General features: G+C 45.5%; 1 long non-coding RNA gene across 1 annotated transcript; it reads left to right on the top strand.

Annotated features, from left to right (window-relative positions):
• Positions 1-6598: 6598 nt before the first annotated feature.
• Positions 6599-8682, top strand: LOC147362066 (uncharacterized). The gene is made up of 2 exons (XR_015138462.1): positions 6599-7574; positions 8228-8682. It is a non-coding gene; the product is annotated as an uncharacterized LOC147362066 (long non-coding RNA).
• Positions 8683-12269: the final 3587 nt, after the last annotated feature.

Here is a 12269-nt window from a genome sequence, read left to right as displayed (position 1 = left end):
AGTCCTTCCAATGAACACCCAGGACTGGTCTCCTCTAGGATGGACTGGTTGGATCTCCTTGCAGTCCAAGGGCTCGCAAGAGTCTTCTCCAGCACCACAGTTCAAAAGCATCAATTCTTCAGCACTCAGCTTTCTTCACAGTCCAACTCTCACATCCATACATGACCACTGGAAAAACCATAGCCTTGACTAGATGGACCTTTGTTGGCAAAGTAATATCTCTTACACACACACAATTCATTTATTTCTTTGAAGGAGCCTTATGAAGGGGATGGACATCATCTGTGTAAATAAATAAATGAAGGGTAACAGAATGTGTCACCTGAAAATATGCTTTTTTGAGGTAAAGGAGCTTGAAAAACAGCAGGTGTAACAAGGGTGCTCCATTTCCCCTGCCTTCCTAAAGCCAGGAGATAAAAGTGCCGCGTGGAAGGTGTCCTCCTTGTACCAGGAGGGGAGACACACTCTTCTGACCAGTGTTGGGGATGGAGGCAGGGAAATCTGTGCAAATAGATCTCGCTAGAGTAAGTCTAAGCTGTCCTTTGGTCCCCGTGTGTTTCAGTCACTTTTCCTCAAGGGTCTGTCTTTGTTCAGCCTGGTGTATGGACAGGGAGGCTTTGCGCCTCCTCTGAGTCTTCGTGTTTTCTGCGGGGCCTCACAGACGCGGACCAGCTCCTGTGCCTTTCCCTGGCTCGCCTGTCTTCCGTCACCTTAGCTCTCGTGCCCAGCCGGGAGGCAGCTCGCCTCCGCTCCCCTGACAGCCTCGGTGCCCAGCCCAGTGGGTATGCTCACAGCCTTCTTCATCTTGCAGGGGACTTAGGGGATGGTGGCGACCAGCAGTCCCACACCCATCAAACACCGATTTATGGCAGGCCATGGAGATGCACAGACGGTCAAGACCCAAGCTTTGGCCCGCAGCTTCCCTTCTGGAGAGAGGTGGGGGGCTGGAAAGCTGGTGAGAGCAGAGGGAGACCCCTGAGAAGGGAACGGGCGTGCAGTTCTGCTTAGAGGCCTCACAGAGGACTAGACGCTCAGATGCTTGGGCTGTCTTCTTAGAAGGTGGTCAGGGCAAGGTGAAGTCACGTCCAACGTTCCCCCGATTCTAAGCCTGGAGTTGAGGCCATTTGGTGGTTCTAGCTGTGATCTTGTACCAAGCAGAGCTGTGGTCGAGATTATGAGCGAGTAAGACAGTGACTTGCTAGGCTTGTTCCTTCTAATGGAAAGATCTAGGTCAACCGTAGGAGACAGAGGATGGAGACAGTGTCCTTCAGGTAAAAGCAGAAGAAACTAGAGTCTCTGGAGATAAACTGAAACCTTTTCTCTCGCCCCCTATTCCATTCAGGAAAAAAATCCATCAGCAACAGACCCTGACATTGACTCAATATCTAGGGTAACGAGATTGAAAAGCTAACAACACAGGGGAAAGGAATACTTCCGAGATCTGTATAATCCAGTGGTTTTAGCAGCTATCTTAAATCACTTAGTAAACATTTCTGAGGTGCTAAAACGTGCTGGGGCCTACAAAGCACTTCATGACGTGAGCGTGTGGGAATTAGATCCTACACATGGTGTTGTCCGCCACCGTGTACTGACACGTGTGCACACGTGTGTGTGTGTGCATGCATGTGCACGCCTGTGTATATGTGTGATTTAACAGTCTCCAGTAGCAACATGGGATGTCTCCCTCCCAACATAATCTACCTAAGAGCCTGCACCTAATCTAGTAGGACCAGGCTCACGGTCACACGCGCACGGTCACAGCCACGCACTTCCGCTGGCTGTTTACTTAGACTAGCACCACCAGTCGCTCAGTTGTGCCTGACTTTTTGCAACCCCATGGACTACACAGTTCATGGAATTCTCCAGGCCAGAATACTGGAGTATGTAGCCATTCCCTTCTCCAGGGGATCTTCCCAACCCAGGGATCGAACCCAGGTCTTCTGCTCTGAAGGCAGATTCTTTACCAGCTGAGCCACAAGGGAAGTCCAAGAATACTGGAGTGGGTAAAACCCTTTCTCTAAAGCACATTATAACATGTAATGACTGCATTTTAATAGCGTTTCAAGCATTTGCAGGTCACTTGCAGTCTTTGCTAACTTTAAGAAGGGGAGCGGACTGAACACCTTGTAACAAATGGCTGAAGGCTCAGCGTTGGTCCTTCCGGCCAGCTCGAATTCCATCCTTGTGAATTATGCTGGGTATCTTTATTTTGCCTGGGGAATGTACCTAATGGAAATATTTGGCCACTAACCACATAAAACCGTTATCAGACATCTGGGCACTTGCTTCATAAAAGAAAAATTGTAATCATGAGAAAATTAAAATTTCCAATTAAGATCTATATAAGTCATCTTTATGAAATGGAGACAAATCACGAGTTCTTCAGCCTCTGAGCCCTGAAGAATATGTCTCTCTTGATTGCTACCTGCCTGCACAGTATCTTCTTTGTCTGCAGAGCCATTGACCATTTGCTGTGATGATCCTTACTGGGTCAGGGAAAGCTTGAGAGAGAATGACTCTGCCTCAAAGAGTGGACACATGCTACAAGGAATCTCGTTCCTGGAATCCTATCCTGCAGAGTGGCCAGGGTTTTGAGAAGCTGTCAGCACTGGGAAAAAGAGACCATTTCTCACCTCCCCTGAAGAAGATGGTTATCACATCCCTTCGCCCTATTCTTTGAAATAAATTCTGAGAAATAAAGACACATTCTTCATATGCCAGGACAAAAATCTTTCTGAAACGAGCATTGGTGAGGACATGGAGAAATCGGAACTCTCGTCCACTGCGGTCAGGAATGTAAAATGGTGCAGTCACTTTGGGGAACAATTTGGCAGTTCCTCGAAAGTCTATACATGCCTTTTGGCCCAGCAATCCTACCCCTAGGCCAACACCCATGAGAACTGGAAACTTACATCCAGGCAAAACTGTACACAAAAGTTCCTATCAGCATTATTCATAATAGTCAAGTTGGAAACAACCCCAGTATTCCCCAACAGATGGATGGATAAACAGAATGTGGTGTATTTGCACAATGAATACTCGATATTTTATAAAAAGAAAGAAGTTCTGATACTTGATACAACATAGATGACCTTGAAGGCATTATGCCCACTGAAAGAAGCGGTAACGGCAGGCTGGATACTGTGCGAGCCCATTTACATGATATGTTCAGAGCAGACATATCCGTGGGCACGGGAAGTGGGTTAGTGGTTGCCAAGAGCTTGGGAAGACTTTGGAGGGAAATGGATTGTGACTGTGACGTGTTTTATTTCGGGGTGATGACAATTACATGGTGACAATTTCCCAACTCCGTGACTATACTAAAACCCACCGAATTACACACTTTAAAAGAGTGAACTTGGAGTCTGTGAATTATATTTCAGTAAAGCGGTTATCAAAAATCTTTCTGAGTGGCTTTCTAGAGTCCAGGCCCGCGTGCCTGTGAATTCCTGTAAATGATCAAGATTTAACTAGTTGTTTTGAGATGTACTATAGCCTGAAGATAAAATAAAACCTTTTAAAAAATAAACAAAGACAACAAAGCAATAAGAAGTGATTTTTGTCACATGTGTTAGAGTTTCATGTTTTCAAACATCCGAAGGGAATCATCCATAAAATGAATCAGAATGATAATAGATATGTTTTTGCAATGCTTTCACAGATGGTCTTATTCAAACACATTCTGAGTGATGATAAATACAGAAACTTATAGAGTCAGACTGCGCTTGTGAGACTCTGGGTTGGAGATGAGACCAGAGAGCTAGTTCTCTGAGGGAGCGTCTTTTATTTGTCTTTGTATTTTCCGGGGCATGGATGACACGTTAGCTGAAGGAGAGATTAAATGGGTTATCACTTTCTGAGGGAGCACCTTCAACCGGCAATAAAATATCCCTTTATCTCTGAGATAATACAATCTTAAAGAATCACCGATTTCAGAATGTAGTAGATGCTGGGAAATGCTTCATGAAAGCATGCAGGAAGCAGTGCACATGTGAATGGAGAGGTGTAGAGTGTGTGCAAGTGGTTATCTGAGCAGATCCCCAGTGGGCTTCTAAAATCAGTTTCTCCTTTGCCTTCAGTGTGGGCTTTGCTGGTGGCTCAGACGGTAAAGAACCCGCTTCCAATGTGGGAGACCAGTGTTCCAGCCCTGGGTTGGGAAGATCCCTGGAGAAGGAAATGGCAACCCACTCCGGTATTCGTGCCTGGAGAATTGCACAGACAGGGGAGCCTGGCGGGCTACAGTCCATGGGTCGAAAAGAGTCGGACACAACTGAGTGACTAACACTTTCGCTTTCACTTGCCTTCACTGTAATGGAGTTGGAATTCTGAAACATTTTTAAGAAATGAAATGATCCACAAATATTTGTGGTCTGGTTTACGGGCAGAGTGTGTACCAAGATAGGCTTCCCAGGTGGCTCAGTGGTAAAGAATCTACCTTCCAATTCAGGAGCCGCAGGAGACATGGGTTTAATCGCTGGGTCTGATCCCTGGATCGGGAAGATCCTCTGGAGAAGGGAATGGCTACCCACTCCAGGTTATTGCCTGGAAAATTCCATGGGTAGAGGAGTCCATGGGGGTGCAAAAAAGTTGGCCATGACTGAGTGCACACACACACCTGCCAAAGTGTTCTGTTGTTTCCTAATTCCTTCATCAGTTATGCTAAGAATTTCAGACTTGATGGCACTGTGGACAGGCTGCCACCCCTGAAACCAAAAGCAAGAACAACGTCTCCTGGTAATATACTGCAGACTCCTTATTCTGGAGTGAAACCTATCTCTCAGTTATATCATGTGATTAGAAAATGCCTTTATAGGAATTAAAGTTACATTGAATCAACGTGGGACTTTTCACCAATCTCTAACTATTGGTTTTCCCTCACACCAAGGAAAACCAATGTCCCTCAGTAATACAAGGATTTTAAACTTTCCCCAGTAGGGAAATGCTTATTGTTTTCGGGGGGAAGGAAATCAAGGGGAATGTGGTTTCTGACTATTACCACACTCTTCATTATTTGAGTTTCCCATAATTTTTCAGGTCACTTGCCTTTTTGAAAATATTTTTAAGCATTAAAGGTCAGCATGCTTCCCTCATGTTATTGAACTGGGAAAGTTTATAGTTCTCAGAATCTGTTCATGTATTGATTTAAAGAACAGGAAGATCCTCATTGGACTTTCTCTAAAATAACTGACACGCAATGTATCAGTTCACACCAGCTGCCGGCTTCAGCAGCATCTACTTATGAGGTCAAGGTTCATAGCCCAGGAGGGCAGAAATGATGGTCAAATCAACCGATGTTTAAACATTTTTAGAATTTCTTATGGGTTTATTGACATGGACCAGCACATTCTGAGATGAAGTAATAAGTGCATATGTCAGACTCGTGGGGAGACTCTTGAGTTAAACTTAGATATAATTATATTGCAATATTAGTATCACAGAGCATTTTATAGATAGAAAACTATACAGCGTGATAGATCTCCTACTTCTAGACTTTAAATGGCTGTTGCAGTCTTGCTTGATCAGTTTTGTTTCTCACCCTGCGACTGCTCGTCTTGTGTGTGCTGAGTCACTCAGTCTGACTTTTTGCAACCCCATGGACTGCAGCCCACCAGGCTCCTCTGTCCATGGAATTCTCCAGGCCAGAATACTGGAGTGGGTTGCCAGACAGCTCATCTTAAGTCATAATAAATATGAGACCCCCATCACCTCTATTCTCACCTCCAGCTAATTCAGTTCATGACCTCCCATCTAGCCAAACTCTCTAGTTAAATTCTCGACCCTCTGATTTTACAGCCTCCAATTCCTAATCCTGGCACTTTCTTCCCATCAGGATGCACAAGTCATTCCACTACTCTAGATCTACTTATTCTGTAAAATGGCCTCTGGGTAACAGATTACAGTCCCGAGCATATGAAGGACTTTGATTCCCAGCATGCCTTCATAAGTTCAACAAAGCTAGCCTGGTTATGCAGCTAACACAACTGCCTATACAGTAGTGTGTGTGTGTGTGTGTGTGAGACAGTCACTCAGTCGTGTTCAACTCTTCACAACCTTACGGACTAGACAGTCCATGGACTTCTCCAGGCCAGAATCCTGGAGTGGGTAGCCTATCCCTTCTCCAGGGGATCTTCCCAACCCAGGGATCGAACCTAGGTCTCTTGAATTGTAGGCAGATTCTTTACTAGCTGAGCCACAAGGGAAGCCCAAGAATCCTGGAGTGGGTAGCCTATCCCTTCTCCAGCGGATCTTCCTGACCCAGGAATAGAACCAGGGTCTCCTGAATTACAGGTGGCTTCCTTACCACCTGAGCTATCAGGGAAGCCCGTACAGTACTGTAACAGGTTTCTAATATGTTTCACACAAATAATACATAAAAACAAACACAAAAAGTTAAGTCCGTTTTCATCTTAGAGCACAAGGTCTTGAAACGCACAGTAGTCGTGTACAACGGCTGGCGCACAGGGGCTGGCCCCGAGCGAGCAGGCGAGGAGAGTTCCTGAAGGGAGGAGGGAGAGGGCTGAGCTGAAGGAGCGTCAGAAGTGGGAGACAGAGGTAGGGGGAAGCTGCAATTTGACTCACTCCTGACGCCGATGGAGTGCAGGTTTGCATCGCTGAAAGTCTGCAACTTGAAGGTTTGTCTGTAGGGGACTTATTGTACAAGCATATCACCCTCCTGTGAGCTCTTGGCCATTCTCCTCTGTCTCAGACACGCGGCGCACACATTACCGACTTTGATTTGAAGTTCCATGAGGCAAGTCCGTGCCCGGTGCGAGACAATGTATTCCTGGAATTCACAGACCATCCTGGTTGATTTCTGCACGTGACTCCCTTCACACAGGTAGCCTTGCGATGACTGTTTGCGGACTGCCCGCGTGGAGGACAGGAGAGGAACACTGAGGCATGACTCCTCTAAGGGGTGTCTGAAGGGTGAATGATTAAACTTGCACAGGACACATTCCGTTCTTCCGTTTGACCTGTGGCTTTGGAAGTGGAGACCCTCCCGTCTCTGGGGCATCAGGTGGGGAGACGAACTCCTCTGAGAAGTACCTGCAGAGAACTTTGATCGTCAAGCACAGAGCAGAGACGAGGACAGATCTGAGACTCTTGTTTTCTGCAAAGAGGCGTGCTTTATATAACACCCCTTGGTCACAAATTGGCCATCTGTTGCTCAAAATAGTGTTTAGGATTTCACCCCAGAATGCTTCCAAGGAACCCAGGATGAATGTGTTTGTCTTGATATAACAGTCAACTTGATTTTGAGAGTGAAATTGTCATTTTGGTTCCCTTACCTAGCAGAAATGTGATGGCTACAGAGCCAGAGGATTTCCGCAAGTACCATAAACACATTTAACCAGGTGGATTGTTTTCAAAAGGTTCTTACACAGGCCACTTGGGTACAAAGGGTCAAACGCAGTCCAAACAAATGCACACCAGTAATAGGTACAAAGGGCCCATGTCCTTGGTGAATGATTAATCATAAGCCATCATAAACAAAAATGTTCCATACATTTGATAAACAGGTTTGCAAAGGAGACCGGAAGCACAGGAGATAGTCACATCTTTCAACATGAAAGGTCAGTGGCAAGAGAGCTGTGTGCATTGGGGCCTTTACAGTTTTGAAGGGTTTTGTGTAATACTTGGAGTCAGACCGGGGTGGCTATGTCTGTACCCACAGGTCAGTAACAATATGTACATCTGTAATCAAAACTTGAGGTATTTCTTTCACCCTCTTCTGTTTTCCAGTCAGTAGATTATTTTATGCACGTCGACTCCCAGAATGGTCTAAGGGGATGTCAGTTTTCTCTCCCTGCATTTTCTCCTTGTGGGAATAAGAATTAACCATGGCAACCACAGATGGAAAGGCTGTTACACCCGGTTTGCAAAAATAAAAACAAAACACCGTCACATCCTCAGAGTAGCCTAAGAATAGTAGGCCAGAAGACGGGAGTGGGTAGCCTTTCCCTTCTCCAGGGGATCTTCCCAACCCACGGATTGAACCCAAGTGTCCCGCATTGCAGGTGGATTCTTAAGCAGCTGAGCCACCAGGGAAGCCCAAGAATACTAGAGTGGGGAGCCTATCCCTTCTCCAGGGGATCTTCCCTACCCAGGAACCGAATTGGGGACTTCTGCCTTGCGGGCGGATTCTTTTCCAATTGAGCTGTCAGGGAAGCCCAAGAACACAGGGAGATTATAACAAAAGAGACAGACTTTTGTTTTTTATCCACAGATGTGCTGAATGACATAGCCAAGTGCATGTCTTCTACTTGGAAGATTACACAAATATTTTCCAATTTTATTTTTTCTGTATTGGACAGCAGAATCTGCTTGCTTCAGAACACTTCTAAAGCTTAAGGAATTGTAATTGAGGGCCACTTTATATTAATAAGTCACATAAGAAAACTATTTCTTTCCTCTGGCTGAGAGTCACCAGAAGTATAGGTACAGCTGACCTTCTCAGTACGTAAAGCAGGAAGGAAGCCTGCCGTGGACACAGATGATGGCAATAAAGACACCTCTGTGGGACTTACCTGGCCATCCAGCGGCCAAGACTGCCAGCTCCCGATGCAGGGGGCCTGGGTTTGATTCCGGGTCAGGGAACTACATCCTGCATGCCACAATGAAAGATTCCACATGTCGAAATGGAGACCTCGGGCAGTCAAATAAATATTAAAAAAAAAGAAATAAGCGAAGAATGAAATTCTTAAAGGAAAAAAAAAGAAGGAAGAAATCTGTGGGCCGACCCAGGCAGGCCCCTGTGACTTAGGGAATGGAGCACAAGCGGAAAGAGCAGAGGGAGTGGGCCGGGCGAGGAGAGCGCGTTAGGGTCCTAGGTCGACGGAAACACTCGAGAAATGGTTGCTCAGCCTCATCCTTGGGGCCAAGGCAGAAGCGGCCCTTCTCCCTTTGCTACCACATCCCCCGCCTCCCCAGCCTCGGTCCCCAAGTCTTGTCTCTCTGGACAAGGAAAGCAAACCACAAGGAGAACAAAAGCCCACATGTGTTCCAGGAGATTTTGGTCATGAAGGGTCGGATATCTGGCTGAAGCACGAGGGGAAAAAAGGGCAATAAAGAAATGGAAAGGCGAAAAAAAAAAACCCCGATCCATGTATTTCCTGAAAGATGTTATTTCCTTTATGTAAATAATCATTTTTTAAAAATTCTAGAGGATGAGATGGTTGGATGACATCACCTACTAGGTGGACACAAACTTGGGCAAACTTCGGGAAACGGTCAGGGACAGGGAAGCCTGGTGTGCTGCTGTGCATGGGTCACGGAGAGGAGGACCTGACTTGGCGACTGAACAACAACAACAATTCTAGAATCTATGTTCTCTCCTTCTCCTCCCCCCAAGAGTACAAAGTCTGAAGGACCCGTGCGTGGAGCTGCCCACAGGAAGTGCTTTCCTTCCACGCTGTATCCCGGCCCCTGGGATGGGTGTGTGCACCCCGGCATGGTCTCCTGAGGGCCCACTCCTGCACTGACCCCCACACCCACCAGGCTCCGGGGTCCCTGCTCTTCAATGCTCTTCATTCCCTTCTGCCCTCCTGGACTGGATCATGGAGGTCAGAGCCCAGGGAGTTTGAATGGATAGTACAGATTCTCCGATTTTGTTACCATTTTATGCTGGGGTTTTCTATACAAGGGGTTTTTACGAGATTCTCCAGTCCTCCAGGATTCTTCTCTTTGGAGAGAAACCTCAGCCCCACAAAGGGATGGATGCATCAGACCAGATGGTGCCTAGAGCTTGTGTAGTGTGGGGCTGGGCATCGCAGGAGCTCCTTAGAGGGATGGCTCCTCCTTCAGGAAACTCAGACAAGCATCACAAGCTCCTGACCCTTCCTGACCTGCAAGCTGACCCCTGCAACTTCACTGCAGCCCACAAAACCAGAGTCACCCCCTTGGAGGTCCTTCTCATCTCCTTTTTGCCTTTTCAAACATCCTCGTTTTCAACTGTTCTTCCTAGGATATGATTCTTCTCTCCAAGTAAGTTCCAGTCTATTTTTACCAACAAAGCAAATGTTTTAAAACCACCATTTTGATGGATATGTTGAGTCCATGTCTGTCAATCATTAAGCTATAATCCTTAAACAGGTACAACTTTTAATCTTCAGCTGTACTTCACAAATCCAGGAAAAGTTTTATGTATATAAAAACATATATATATATATAACATTTTATATGTTTATATGTAATAACTTCCTATTTTATAGTTTACTTTTTTAAAAAAACTTATGCTTCCCTATTTTAAATGTTCTCAAGACATATTTTAAATGATTCTAATTAATAATGGTTATAGAGAAGGAAATCCTATAACCGTTGGTGGGAATGTAAATTAGTGCAGCCATAATGGAGAACAGTATGAAGATTTCTTAAAAAACTAAAAACAGAGTTCTGATATGATCTAACAATCCTAATTCTGGGCACATACTCAGAAAAGATGAAGACTCTAATTTGAAAAGATACGTTCACCCCAGTGTTCATATCTGCACTATTTATAATGGCCAAGACATGGAAGCAACCTAAGTGTCCAACAACAGATGGATGATAAAGAAAATGTGGTACATATACACAGTACATATACACTGAGTAATGGAACATTACTCAGTCATAAAAAGAATGAAACAATGCCATTTGTAATAACATCGATGGATGTATGTAGAGATTCTCATACTAAGTGAAGTAAATTAGAAAGGCCACGTATCATGTATATCACTGATATGTGGAATCTGAAAAAAAATGATACAAATCAGCTTATTTACAAAACAGAAATAGCCTCACAGACATAGAAATCAAACTCACGGTTACCAGAGGGGAAGAGGGGGGAATGAATCAGGAATTTGGGATTAACAGATATACACCACTATATATAAAACTGATAAGCAACAAGGTCCTACTGTGTAGCACAGGGAGCTATGTTCAATATCTTGTAATAACCTGTAGTGGAAAAGAACCTGAAAAAGGATACCTGTGTATGTATAACTGAATCACTTGCTGTACACCTGAACAGTTGTAAATCAATTATGCTTCAATAACACATAAATAAAATAATGGCGCTAGGCATGATATCTTGCACAGACCACGTGCTGCACCAAACCTGCTTCATTCACATCCATCCTGTGCTTATCATCAGCATTTCATAAGTGAAAACCATGATCAAGCCACAATACACGTAGGCTCCACACCTACCCAAGTTCATCACAGATGAGATGGAAAAAGCCAGGAGTCAAACCCAGATCTGACCATTTTCAGAGCCCGGGTTCTTCTCTGCCGCCCGGTCTGTCTTCCTGCTTCTGTGCTTTATTCGGGTTACGGCTAGAAGGCTGCTCTGTTGCCTGGTAACATTTGGTAGCTCCAGCTCTTCGGCACGTTAGCCTGGTGGCCACGTTCCAGAGGTCCCCCTCTCTCTCCCACACTTCTCTCTGGTTATATTCCGTTTTGTAAAATCACATCCACAACTGCAAGGAATCTGAGCCTGTAGATCGTCTGTCTGACGGACACCTGTCAGTCAGTTTCACGTTTCAGATACATTCCATGTTTCTTTGTTTGAATCAGGGTCCTCTTTCAAGTCTCGTTTCTTTGTATCTACCTACTGTCAGAAACTTTCAAACTGCCTTTTTGATACATCTGGCTTCCTAGGATGTGCTAGTGGCAGAGAATCCACCTGCCAATGCAGGAGACTCGGGTTTGATTCCTGGGTCGGGAAGATCCCCTGGAGGAGGGCGTGACAACCCACTCCAGCGTTCTTGCTGGGCAAATCCCATAGACAGAGAAGACTGACCGGTTACAGTCCATGGGGTTGCCAAGAATCAGACACAGCCGAGCACCCCCACACACATTGATACACATGTGACTTTGAAGAACCTTTTTTTTTTTTTTTTTTGGTCTCTGCTCCCAGGGTCCTGGGCTTCCCACATAGCTCAGTTGGTAAAGAGTCTGTCTGCAATGCAGGAGAGCCAGCTTCATTTCCTGGGTCGGGAAGATTCCCTGGAGAAGGAAATGGCAACCCACTCCAGTATTCTTTCCTGGAGATTCCCTTGGGCAGAGGAACCTGGTGGGCTACAGTCCATGTGGTCACAAGAGTTGGACATGACCTAGCAACTAAACCACCAAACCACCACCGCCCAGAGCATCCAGTTCTTCCCCTCTATCAAATAGTAGTCGCTGCCAATGTCTTTTCTAAAATCAGGGTGAGGACTCATCAGTACGATGAAAGATGACTGTCTGGTCACATCCTCTGTGTTCAGCCCGACAGCTCTGGGGAGTTGAAC

Source organism: Bos grunniens, chromosome 12 (assembly GCF_055505025.1).
Source record: "Bos grunniens cultivar Pamir isolate PY7600 chromosome 12, Bosgru_T2T1.0, whole genome shotgun sequence".
Lineage (NCBI taxonomy): Eukaryota > Metazoa > Chordata > Mammalia > Artiodactyla > Bovidae > Bos > Bos grunniens.
This window is presented reverse-complemented; position numbering and strand designations above follow the sequence as displayed.